Consider the following 13,145-nt stretch of genomic DNA (forward strand, 5'->3'; position numbering starts at 1 on the left):
CCATCTCCCTGGGCACAGTTCCTATAACTGAGGTCTGGAGGAGGGGCATAGAGGGAGGAGCCAGTTCACACCCATTGAAAAGTCTTAAGAGTGCCCATGGCTCCTGCGGAACCATCTATACCCCATGGTCATGAAGTGGACCCCAGCATCCTCTACGGATTAGGAGAAAAGGATTTACCGGTAGGTATCAAAATCCTGTTTTTTGCATTAGATAGGGAGTGTTATTACTGCACCCAATATTCCCTAGAGGTCTCCCATCCAGGTACTGATTAGGCTTCTCACTGCTTTGCTTCCAAGATCAGGCGAGATTGGGCATAACCAGTGAGATATGGCATTAAGTTCTCAATTATTGCAAATGAGAGAGAGAGTGTGTGCTTATTGGCAAATACCGAGATTAGAGGTACTTCTGCTGTCCAATGATTATGCACAGATTCTCTGTTACTCTAGCATTGCAGAGAGATGTTAAGCTGGCATTTGGATGAGAGTACTGAAATAAGTTAAATACATGTAAGAAATAATAATAGGTTCAGGGTCCGCCTTCTGCTGTCCACTGTCCTATAATTTACAGCAGACAGTGGATGAGAGAGACTGATTGCCTTTCCCTATTGAAAATAAAGAGTAATGGTTGGTGATACTTATTAGATAACGGTATGACAGATGTCAGAATATCCAATCATCAGTGAGTGCTGTACGCTCCAAGAACCAACATAGTTTGTGCTTTGTAAGAAGAGTATATACCGTGGTTCTTTGAAACAAAAAACAATTTTACATAATGATATGCAGGATACATAGTGAAGTTATTGCGTGAGTCTGGAAATTCCACAGTGCTTTCAAATGGTATTTATGCAGAAGAGAAAGCAGTGTTTGTATGTAGTTCACAAAGTTAACAGTAATTATTAAAAGGATTGTGATACTTTTGCAACAATTATAAGCTTAAGTAAAGCTTATGAGCAGATTATAGCAGCAAAGAAAAAAGATAACTGATAAACAATTTTAAACCCAAATGGGCATATATATACGATACCAGGAGGTGAGTGGGCTGAACTGTGAACAGTTCAGCACCACTATTTCACAGACAGCCGTTTCACCTTGTGGCTTGTTCACTGTGTGTGGACCATGAAAAAATGTTGCCTTATTTAAGGTTCAAATGGGGGCTGGTCTGTTTCAATTAACCACTCACAATTGTCGGGATCTCGTTTACGGAAGCCGTGTCTAACGCGCCACTTCTGGATCCGGCAGCCTCTGTTGCCGTTACCGGAAGCCGCGTCAGACGCGTAACTTCCGGTTCCGGTCAGACGTGAGGTGCTGATCGCGGCAACACATCTGGTGCATCACTCCAGTTACTTCATGACAGGGCATGTTGCCATCGATCCAGTCTTGCGCGTTTATCCAGTTTAGAATGGTGACAGGGCGTGTTGCCATGGAGCCGCATCTCGTGCATCACTTCCGGTTACGGAAGAGATAGCGATCGCGTCCTGCATACTGGTTGCCTAGGAACCAATCATGTGATAGCGGCATGTGTCAGTAGTTTGGCAACAGCATCAATATTTTGTATGTTAGTTGCCTGGAAACTGGAGCGGGTCCTCCTAATACAGAGCAGTGCTCTGTGTCTTTGGATGGCAGATATGAATTCAAAAACAAAGGGAAGGAGGGATGAACTATTTTATAAGTAGTAGATCTAATTAAAATACAAGAAGGGGATTCCACATTGATGGCTAGAGTGTGGTGGATATAAATTCATAAAGTTAAGATATTTATTTTTACCCTGGATATAGATAAATAAATGTTGCCTGAAGTCATGCTATAATGAGTATTAAGTATGGACATAAGGGAAATTAACTGTATATGGTTATGCATGTTAAGAAAACAAATGGTTGGTTTCTTTGACTGTCCATATAGATAGAAAGAATGGTGACCTGTGGGGAAAACATGTTAAGGAAATTGTATGTGATGGCCATAATTTTTGGCATCTTACATTGGAGGTGAAATATGGATATAGACTAGGATGCTTAGTGGTATGGGTGTGATCTAGTGAAGGTGAAAATAATATTTAAGGTCAAGTGAGGGTAGAAGGGTAGGTACCCCACATTAGTATGTGTGCATAAAACCTAGTGTTGAAAAATGAAGAATTAAATCTGTGAGAATGAGCTAACAAAATAGGAAAGGATTGAGGTAGGAGTGTCAGTTTACGTGTAAGGTGCTAGATAACACTATGGTGTGAAATAATAGGATATGGTACTAACAGGTAAGTCAAGTGAAAAGGTAAGTATAAAGAGTAAAAGTGAGTGAGATACGAAGGAAAATAATTAATTATGATAATACTGATAGAAGGCTTTACATAAGGTTGAGTGAATAAAGAGTAGAACGGGTGGTACAAAAGAAGGGGGAAGATCGTGTCTAAATACGTATCTTATAATGTATGAATATCTGTACATTATGGTGTACTGTAGGTTACATAGTGAAAAGTAATAAGCGGTTATAGGAATAAAGAGTGAATCAGATGAAGACACCATAGTTAATGTATTCATTCTTGCCGTTTGGTGCAAGGCAATCTAGTTTAAAGGTCCATTAAGATTCATGTCTGAGCAGTTCATGCATGAGATTGCCTCCTCGTATCCCTAGATTGATTCTTTCCAAACCGAAGGCCTTTAGTTCATTCGGATTGCTCTGGTGGTAGTTGTGAAAGTGACGTGCCACCGATGTTAATTTTTTCATTTTAGAGATATCAGATGAAGCATTCCTCACGGATCTCATGTGTTCTAGGATACGCTGTTTTAAAGCTCTGGTAGTGATGCCGACGTACTTCATATTGCAGCTACATGAGATGCAATAAACAACTCCAACTGCATTGCAATTGATGAACTGCTTGATCGTTATCTTTTCTCCGTATCGTCAGATAAGGAAGATGTCTTGATCATGTGTGGGCATGCTTCGCAGGTCCCGCATGGAAAATAGCCCATGATAGTTGGCTTCTTTTTTGGATTCTTTATGAAATGGCTACTGGTGAGTTTGTCCTTTAAGATTTCTCGACCTTCACCAGATCATGGATACTTGATGTCCTATGTTTCCAGCTAAGTCATTATCCAAGAGCAAGATAGGCCAGTGTCTATCAATGGATTCCTTGAGCTCCCTCCTTTCCCTACAAAAGGTGCCCACAAATCTGAGCTTATTATCCTGTTCAGGTGATTTTCCAGCTTTTTGCAGGCTTTTGGTATGTGGAAAGATTAGCATTTCACTAGGTGTTTGACTTGTATGCCATTTAGCTTTTTTAATGGAGCGGTGGCTGTAGCCTAGTTCACGTAATCTCGTTGTTGATTCCACACTTTTTTGTATGAAGGTTGCTGAATCCGAACAATTCCTCTTCAAACGCATGAATTCCCCTTTCGGGATATTTTCCACTGTAGGTGGGAAATGTGCACTGGTCTGATGAAGAAGGCTACTGGTAGCAGTCTCTTTGCGGTATAGCTCAGTTTGTATTAGGCCATCAGGAGCTCTATAGATCATGAGGTCCAAAAAGGTTCCTGAATTAGTACTGATGTGTGTGTTTTAAATTGATGTCATTGCTATTAAGTTCCTCAATGAATGATAGCAGTAATTTTTTGTCTCCTTCCCATACCAGAATGATATCATTGATGTAGTGCCACCAGGCAACTACATGTTGAGTGTATTTCATTCCTCAGATGCATCATGATTTCTCTCTTCCACCAACCTAAGTATAGGTTGGCGTATGTTGGGGCGCAGGCCGCCCCCACCGCTGTGCCGCAAGTTTAGAGGTAGAATCGATCAATGAAAGTAAAGTCATTCCGGGTTAGGACGCATTCCAATAATTCAATTAGCAGATCGTGAAACTCAATACTGTCACCCATTTCCAGGAAGTATCTTACGGCTTGTATACCAGTCTGGTGGTTACTGCTGGTATAGAGTGATTCCACATCTAATGTCACCAGCAAGTGGTCATCATCTAATCTTACCTCATGTAACTTTTGAAGTATATCTGTTGTATCCCGTAGGTAAGAGGGAAGATTTAGGACGTGTTGTCATAAGTGTAAATCCAATAAAGTACTCGGTTTCCCCAAAAGACCACCTTGTCCCGATACAATGGTACGTCCTGGTGGCAGAGTGATGTTCTTGTGAACCTTGGGTAGTAGATACAGTGTGGGCGTTTTGGGTTTTGTAGTGGTTAGGTATTCCATTTCTTCCTTAGTTAGAGTGCCTTGGGAGTGAGCTCGATCAAGGATTCTGTTAAGGATGATCCTAAAGTTGTCTATAGGGTCAAAGGGTATCTGTAGCATTGTGTGTCCCCCAGTTGTTGCATTGCTTCAATAACAAACATTGATTTCGGCCATAGGACTATATTGCCCCTTTTATCGGAGGGCTTGATCACTATATCTGACCAAGATTGTATTTCTCGCAAGGTTCTCTTCTCTTGTTTGCTCAAGTTGTCCTCATGAAGAGGTTTATTCTTGGACTTTATGTATATTTTGTCCAGATCTCTGACAACTAACTCTTGGATTACTCTTATTTCTGCTGAGATGAGTTCAGGAGGAAAGAAATAAATATTATGAATTTATATCCACCACACTTTAGCCATCAATGTGGGATCCCCTTTGTGTATATTAATTAGATCTACTTATAAAATAGTTCATTCCTCCTTCCCTTTGTTTTTGAATTCATATCTGCCATCCAAAGACACAGAGCACTGCTCTGTATTAGGAGGGCCCGCTCCAGTTTCCAGGCAACTAACATACAAAATATTGATGCTGTTGCCAAACTACTGACACATGCCGCTATCACATGATTGGTTCCTAGGCAACCAGTATGCAGGACGCGATTGCTATCTCTTCTGTAACCGGAAGTGACGCACGAGATGCGGCTCCATGGCAACACGCCCTGTCACCATTCTAAACTGGAACTAACGCGCAAGACACGGCTCCATGGCAACATGCCCTGTCATCAAGTAACTGGAGTGACGTGTTGCCGCGATTGGCCCCTCACGTCTGACCGGAATCGGAAGTTACGCGGCTTCCATAAACGAGATCCCGACGCAACTCTGTGAGTGGGTAATTGAAACAGACCCCCCCCCCCCCATTTGAACCTTAAATAAGGCAGCATTTTTTCATGGTCCACACACAGTGTACAAGCCTAGTGGTGCTGAACTGTGCACAGTTCAGCCCACTCACCTCCTAGTATTGTATATATGCCCATTTGGGTTTAAAATTGTTCAATTATCTTTTTTCTTTGCTGCTATAATCTGCTCATAAGCTTTACTTAAGCTTATAATTGTTGCAAAAGTATCATAATTCTTTTAATAATTACTGTTAACTTTGTGAACTACATACAAACACTGCTTTCTCTTTTGCATAAATACCATTTGAAAGCACTGTGTAATTTCCAGACTCACACAATGACTCCACTATGTATACTGCATATCATTATGTAAAATTGTTTTTTTTTTCAAAGAACCACGGTATATACTCTTCTTACAAAGCACAAACTATGTTGGTTCTTGGAGTGTACAGCATTCACTGTTGATTGGATATTCTGATATCTGTCATACCGTTATCTAATAAGTCTCACCAACCATTATTCTTTATTTTCAATAGGGAAAGGCAATCCGTCTCTCTCATCCACTGTCTGCTGTAAATTATATGACCGTGGACAGCAGAAGGCGGACCCCGAACCTATTATTTATTATTTCTTACATGTATTTAACTTATTTCAGTACTCTCTCATCCATATGCCAGTTTAAAATCTCTGCAATGCTAGAGTAACAGAGAATCTGTGCATAATCATTGGACAGCAGAAGTACCTCTACTCTCGGTATTTTCCAATAACCACACACTCTCTCTCTCATTTGCAATAATTGAGAACTTACTGCCATATCTCACTGGTTATGCCCAATCTTGCCTGATCTTGGAAGCAAAGAAGTGAGAAGCCTAATCAGTACCTGGATGGGAGACCTCTAGGGAATATTGGGTGCAGTAATAACACTCCCTATCTAATGCAAAAAACAGGATTTTGATACCTACCAGTAAATCCTTTTCTCTTAGTTCGTATGAGATGCTGAGGTTCACTTCATGACCATGGGGTATAGATGGTTCCACAAAATTGTGAACACTGTTGGTATCAGATTTATATGCAGCAAATAAGTCCTTACCAGGAGACTAATTAACAGAAGGCACCATATATCGGACTAATACTAGAGTCTTAATTATTTTAACATGTGCCACTGTTTTCTATCTGCTATTTTTTCTGGATATCCACTGATATTATAATCATTAATTTTCTTGATATCCATTGATATTTCTGCTCAGATATTTTCACCTCAAGTGCACCCATATGAATTCTCACTAAGAATATTGAATCCTATGAGTGTATTCACTCTTATCTGATTAAGATTTCATGATATTGGATGTGGAGTTGAAATTTAAAAAAAACCTTCATCTTTGTGTGTATATTTGTGTACAAATGTTTTATACTATATTCAATTAAAAGTTAAGTTTTAATTATTTTCATCATATCAAGTGCCCCAACACAGAGTCTCTTTTCTCTTCCACTATTGACATGTACTATTGACTTTGGAAGCACCATCAACCACATAGATTCTCCTGATACCCGTTTTAAGGGTATCATGTATGTATACATTGTTGGTTCTCAAGGAACAAACTTTATAAAGCCCTTTTAGTAATATTTCTACGTCCTGTGCGGTACCAAACCAAACCCCCTTTTCAAGTGCCATAGTAAAGTGGTCAGGCACGTTACTAGAGGAATTAGATCCTATGGATAGAAGTGACAGGAATTAGATCCTATGGATAGAAGTGACATTGAAATGTTTTTACGTCACATACAGGATTCTGCAGGTTTCATGGTGGAGGCCATGAAGGACCTGGGTCATCTGACTGCAAGGACATCTTCCATGGATGTCTCGGCATGCAGGGCACTCTGGCTGTGCCAATGGTCTGCAGGCACGGAATCCAAGAGACGTGTGGAGAACCTCCCCATCACAGGTCAGGCTCTCTTTGGGGAAGCTTTGGATGCATGGATCTGCCCAGGTATCAGTTCATCAGTGCATTCGCCTTCTGGGGAAGATGGTTGCCTACTACGAGGCTCTGCAGTATGGAAGATTTAATGCGCGGTCCTTCCAACTGGATATCCTGGACAAGTGGTCGGGATCGAACATGCTCCAGAGAATATGGCTGTCGCTGAAAGCCAGGATTTCGCTCTTATGGTGGCTACAAATGCCTCACCTTCTCGAAGGCCGCAGGTTCAGGATTAAGAACTGGATCCTTCTAACCACGGGTGCAAGTCTCAGATGCTGGGGTGCTGTCACCCAAGGGGAAACCTTCCAAGGAAGGTGGTCAAGTCTGGAATCCATTCTTCCAATAAACATTCTAGAAGGGCCATCTACAACGGTCTTCTCCAAGCGGCACATCTTCTACAAGATCAAGCCATTCAGGTGCAGTCGGTCAATGTAACGACGGTGGCATACATAAACCGACAGGGCGGAACGAAGAGTAGGGCTGCAATGTTGGAGGTAACAAGGATCCTCCTCTGGGAAGAAAAGCCTGCAGTGGCGCTGTCAGCAATCTTCATTCCGGGAGTGGTCAACTGGGAAGCGGACTTCCTCAGCTGACACGATCTCCATTCGGGAGAGTGGGGCCTCCATCCGGAGGTGTTCACGGAGGTAACAAATCTTTGGGGTGTACCTCAAATAGACATGATGGCCTCCCACCTCAACAAGAAGCTTCAGAGGTGCTGTTCCAGGTCGCGGGATCCACAGGCAGTGGCGGTGGATGCCCTGGTAAATCCGTGGGTGTTCAAGTCCATGTACGTGTTCTCTCCGCTTCCACTCATCTCAAGAATTCTAAAACTCATAAAGAAAGAAGGAGTTCAGGCGATCCTCATTGCTCCAGACTGGCCAAGAACAGCATGGTACATGGATCTTCTGGAGTTACTGCTGGAAGACCCGAGGCCTCTTCCTCTTTGAGAGGACATTTTGCAACAGGTGTCATTTGCGTATCAAGACTTACCACGGCTATGTTTGACAGTTTTGGAGGTTGAACGCCAGATCTTAGCTCGGAAGGGCATTCCAAACAAGGTTATTCCTACCCTGATACAGGCTAGGAAAAGAGTAATGTTAAAACATTACCATCGGATTTGGAAAAAGTACGTGTCTTGGTGTGAATCCAAGAAGTTTCCTATGGTGGAGTTTCAGCTTGGACGGTTTCTCCTCTTCCTACAAGCAGGGGTGGATGTGGGCTTACGCCTGGGCTCCATTAAAGTCCAGATTTCGGCCTTGTCCATCTTCTTCCAGAGACAACTGGCTGCCCTCCCTGAGGTTCAGACTTTCTTGAAAGGGGTTCTGCACATCCAACCTCCCTTTGTGCCTCCTACGGCACCTTTGGATCTTAATGTGGTGCTGCAGTTCCTGCAATCAGATTGGTTAGATCCTTTACAGGAGGTTGAGGTCAGTTGGCTTTTCATATCAAGCAACCTATTGTGGTGCCAGTGGCTACTGACTCCTCAATTCCCTCAAAGTCCTTGGATGTTGTGAGGGCTTTGAAGATATATGTGAAGAGGACTGCGCATCACAGGAAGTCGGATGCTCTGTTTGTCCTGTATGATCCCAACAAGATTGGGTGTCCTTTCTTCTAAGCAGACGATTTCTCGCTGGATCAGGTTTACTATTCAGCATGCTTATTCTACGGTTGGCTTGCCATGTCCAAAATCTGTTAAGGCCCACTCTACGCGTAAGGTGGGTTCTTCCTGGGCGGCTGCTCGGGGTGTCTCAGCTTTACAGCTTTGCCGAGCGGCTACTTGGTCAGGGTCGAACACGTTTGCTAAGTTCTACAAGTTCGATACTTTGTCCTCTGAGGACCTAAAGTTTGGGCAGTCAGTTCTGCAGGAGCCTCCATGCTCTCCCTCCTGTACTGAGAGCTTTGGTACATCCCCATGGTACTAACGTGGACCCCAGCATCCTCTAGGACAGGGCTGGCCAAACCGGTCCTCGAGATCTACCAACAGTGCATGTTTTCCAGGCCTCCTGGAGATCTGTAGAATTGTCAGTTAGGAATGAATGCAGCACATCTTAATTAGTAATGACTACACCTGTGCACCAGCTAGGTAGTCTGGAAAATGTGAACTGTTGGTAGATCTCGAGGACCGGTTTGGCCAGCCCTGCTCTAGGACATACGAGAAAATAGGATTTTAATTACCTACCGGTAAATCCTTTTCTCGTAGTCCGTAGATCCTGCAGTTGTTACTTAGTTCAGTACTGCCTTGTTACTTGGTTACGTACTGCATTATTACTCGGTTAAGCACTGCTGTTCAGCTGTTGCTGAAGTTGTTCAGGCAGGTTAGCCTGGTTTGCCTTATGTGTGAGCTGGTGTGAATCTCACCACTATCTGTGTATATCCTTCTCTTGAAGTTTGTCCGTCTCCTCAGGCACAGTTTCTAGACTGAGTCTGGTAGGAGGGGCATAGAGGGAGGAGCCAGCCCACACTATTAAACTCTTAAAGTGCCCATGGCTCCCAAGGGACCTGTCTTTACCCCATGGTACTAATGTGGACCCCAGCATCCTCTACGGACTACGAGAAAAGGATTTACCGGTAGGTAATTAAAATCCTATTATTCAAATATTTAAAAAAAATACTTTTGAAACTATATTAAATAAAATATATTTTTTTTAAAACAATGTTATGAATGGCTTTGATGGGAAAAATCGTCAGTTAAGTGGTTAATTATCTACCACTGTCTTCAGGCACTAGTTGGAATTAATAATTTTGGGTAGCTAAGACATAGTTCCACAGAAACTGCTTGTGTTTGGGTAGCAAGCTTCATCTGTCCATTCAACTGAGAATTAGAGTGAAAATGCCAGCCATTTGTAGAAGCCATCCAAAGCTTACTGTAGCTGTGAGTTGCACACCTCTAATGGAAATTAACTACAAAGGAGTGAAAAATAAAGTGCCACAGCAGTTTTTTTTTTTTTTATCATGGCTGTGAAGTAGAATTGCTTGGATAAGTGATCCATTATTACCAAGATGGCAGTGATACCTTAGAAGCTAATTAAACAAAAATGATGGATCCAGTCCAGCAAATCCAAAGAGATAGACATTCAAAATAAAGCCTGGAGGTATAATTGCTTTACTCACTATAACAGATCATTCAAAAGACAATTGCTCACATGACATTTCATTGGCCTTGACTTTTCTATATCCAAGACGGCAAGTTATTATGGAGTCGTGGTTTGTAATAGTTCCTATCCCACCTCTTTTCATCTAGAATACTGCAGGTTCATGGAAATGAGTATAGAGAGAAGTAACTTGGGCAACTGTAGAAGCTGCCTCCGGTCAGCTAGGACAGTGATGAAGTTCAGGTTATATGCCACTGCAGGGGGTTGAAGAGTCTCTTGGATCAGCAGCAGAGAAAATACATTTCAAGTTATATTGTGCAAGGATTCCTTGAAGTGCACACAGCTAAGTCTTAATTAACTTGACCTTTCAGAAAATACTGATTTTAGTAAGTGACAAATAATGTGCAGTTGTCAGAGTTAATGATGCACTGCATCGGTTATATGTAGCTGTTATAGTGGCAGATTCTCAGAACACTTGACTCTTCTGTGTTCTTCTAACAGTCTGATAAATGTGTACAGCAGTGAGTTCCTGGCATTCTACTGCCCATGTGCAATTGTTAATACCTCGCATTCTGCTACTAGTGTGCAATCCTGAGTTGCCAACACATTGGTATTTCTGTGCTATATTGAGGTCCTGACCCTCAGGTGTGCAATCCTGACATAACTCTCTGGCCAAAGAACTCACAACTATTGTCAACGTTTGTATGTTTTCATTTGTAATCTAGAATTATCATCATGACATTTACAATATAACCTCAACAATATTCTCACAACATAATAAGATTCATTAGTACACATTTAGGTATTATCATTTGTGATTTGATATTTAAGTGTTTAATGCCAAATAATTTGTACAACCACTTCTATAGTGGATGTTTGCAGACTTATGGTACTGTAATCAGTGAAGCAGTGTTTGCATATGTGTATGGTATAAAGTTCAAACAGATGTCTGAAGACACTTAAGGCATCCTAAAGCATAGATTAGTCATTCATAATTGCTAAACTATGTGAGCCATGTACTGTACACTTTCACTGTGTGCTTCACTGATGTGCATATCACCCTTAGCTTTCCAGAATGGGTGAACCTGCCATTTATATTCAAGCAACATTTTATCAGTCAATAGTATTTAGTCTAATCCTAACACAATCCAAAGTATTCTTGTACTTATTTGCCAGGTTTTTTTTTCCACCTCCTCTCCAGCGGATCCTGAAGGGGAGGGCCCTGGGGTGTGACTATGCCATTCACGTCATCATGACCCAGGCCACTGTGCACAAAGTGATAAGCTATCATGTCAATGAATTTAACAACACAATGGGAGCATAATATTCTAATGAAACTATTAAGTATTGTGCAGGAGGATTAAGTCTAATCAATATATTGTCGATTAGCTCATGCAAAAAATATATTCTTTTACTAGTCATTTAATGATAGTTCCAAAGAATTATAAAACAAATGAACAATTAATATCTTAAATTATTATGGTCAAACATTTTGATATACTCGTAAAATATTTCAGTACCTTAATATTTATTAGTAGGGTTCTAGATGGTATTACTTAATTACCTCCAGTGCATAAGATCTAGTATTATACCCGCTTATGCAATTCAGAACGAAATACATCTAAAAATGGCCCAAGGCCAATCATAGTGTAATATTTTTGATTTATTGGTTGGCAAAGAAATTAATATGAATATAAAAATAGTATAGAAATGCATATCACAAAAACTTGGATATTCACCATAATTGGGGTTGCTTCAGTAGTGCAATAGCAGGAACCATCTGACGCTCACATTGAGCCTCACATTCATGAGGTATAAGGTGCTTAAATATGGCTCTACATTAAATTACTCAATTGGAACATCATATATCATGTTTCTTATTAAAGACTTCAGTGGTGTAATAAATAAACCTAAAAGAGCTTCTATAAAATGGCCCCTGATTAACAGTATGTGCTAATATTCTTAGTGCTGCTGCTAACTATATCTAAATGGTGTAATATATATTTCTATAAGTAAAAACTGTGTATTACTCTTATGATAACCCATTAATTTATATAATTTAGTATTTGGATGACCATTACAAAATAGGTCAAACAGAGTCTGTATCGTTGTAATGCAACTTTAACTATTCAAGTACAATATTGCTGCGGTCGTTGAATGGGCTGATGCATGTCCAAGTCCTATTGTCACATTACATTGACACACACATGACTGGAGCTGTAAGAACTCTTCTTTCTGAGCTCTGGTAGCATGTTCTGCTGGAGATCGGTTATGAACATGTTGGTGATTGTCTACATGCTTTCATTTTATTTATTCCTGACATGAATTATTTAACCTTGTGCATTGGGCTAGCACAAGGAGTTAGTCAAACATACTGAAGGATCTTATTGCCTTGAAGTCTGTATAGCTGTACCCTACAAAGGAAATATTAATTTAGAACTACCCCATGTGATTTTATGCATTTTGAACTGGTGATGTTGCCCACAGCAACTAATCAGATTGTATTATCTTCTAGTAGCAGCTAGATAAACGTTAAGTAGAATCTGATTGGTTGCTATGAGCAACAGCACCAGTTCTGAAAAACTCCCACCTTCGTAAACTTACCCCAGTGACTTAATTTTATCATATAATACGGAGACCAGTCCTTTGTTAGAGGATTGACCGAGTCGGACGGATTAAAAGGAGGTGACAGTAAATGTTCCGAGGCTGTAGACCAGTGATATGCGGTCAGGTGAGGCATTACCTCTCCTGTCATACTCCAGTATACTCTAGAGTCTTGACTGTAATAATAAGAAAAATACAAAGTAGATATAAATATATTCTGTGTATTAGTCTAATAATTTTTATAGTCAAAACACTAAAGTGTACTGGTGTATGACAGGTAAGGCACGGCCGGAAGTTCGGGACCCAGAGTCGCGGGCGGCGTCTTCACCCTGGAGGCTGGCGTTTCTTGGAGGGGTGAGTTATTTAAGTTTGTCATTTGTATTGCCACAGTTGTAGTGTGTTTTCCTGA

The 13,145-nt window shown here is 41.0% G+C and overlaps 1 pseudogene; it reads right to left on the reverse strand.

Annotated features, from left to right (window-relative positions):
* Nucleotides 1-221: 221 nt before the first annotated feature.
* On the reverse strand, nt 222-340 carry LOC134930618 (5S ribosomal RNA; annotated as a pseudogene).
* Between the last annotated feature and the right edge of the window lie 12,805 nt (nt 341-13,145).

The sequence above is a fragment of the Pseudophryne corroboree genome, chromosome 5, assembly GCF_028390025.1.
Source record: "Pseudophryne corroboree isolate aPseCor3 chromosome 5, aPseCor3.hap2, whole genome shotgun sequence".
NCBI classification, from domain to species: domain Eukaryota; kingdom Metazoa; phylum Chordata; class Amphibia; order Anura; family Myobatrachidae; genus Pseudophryne; species Pseudophryne corroboree.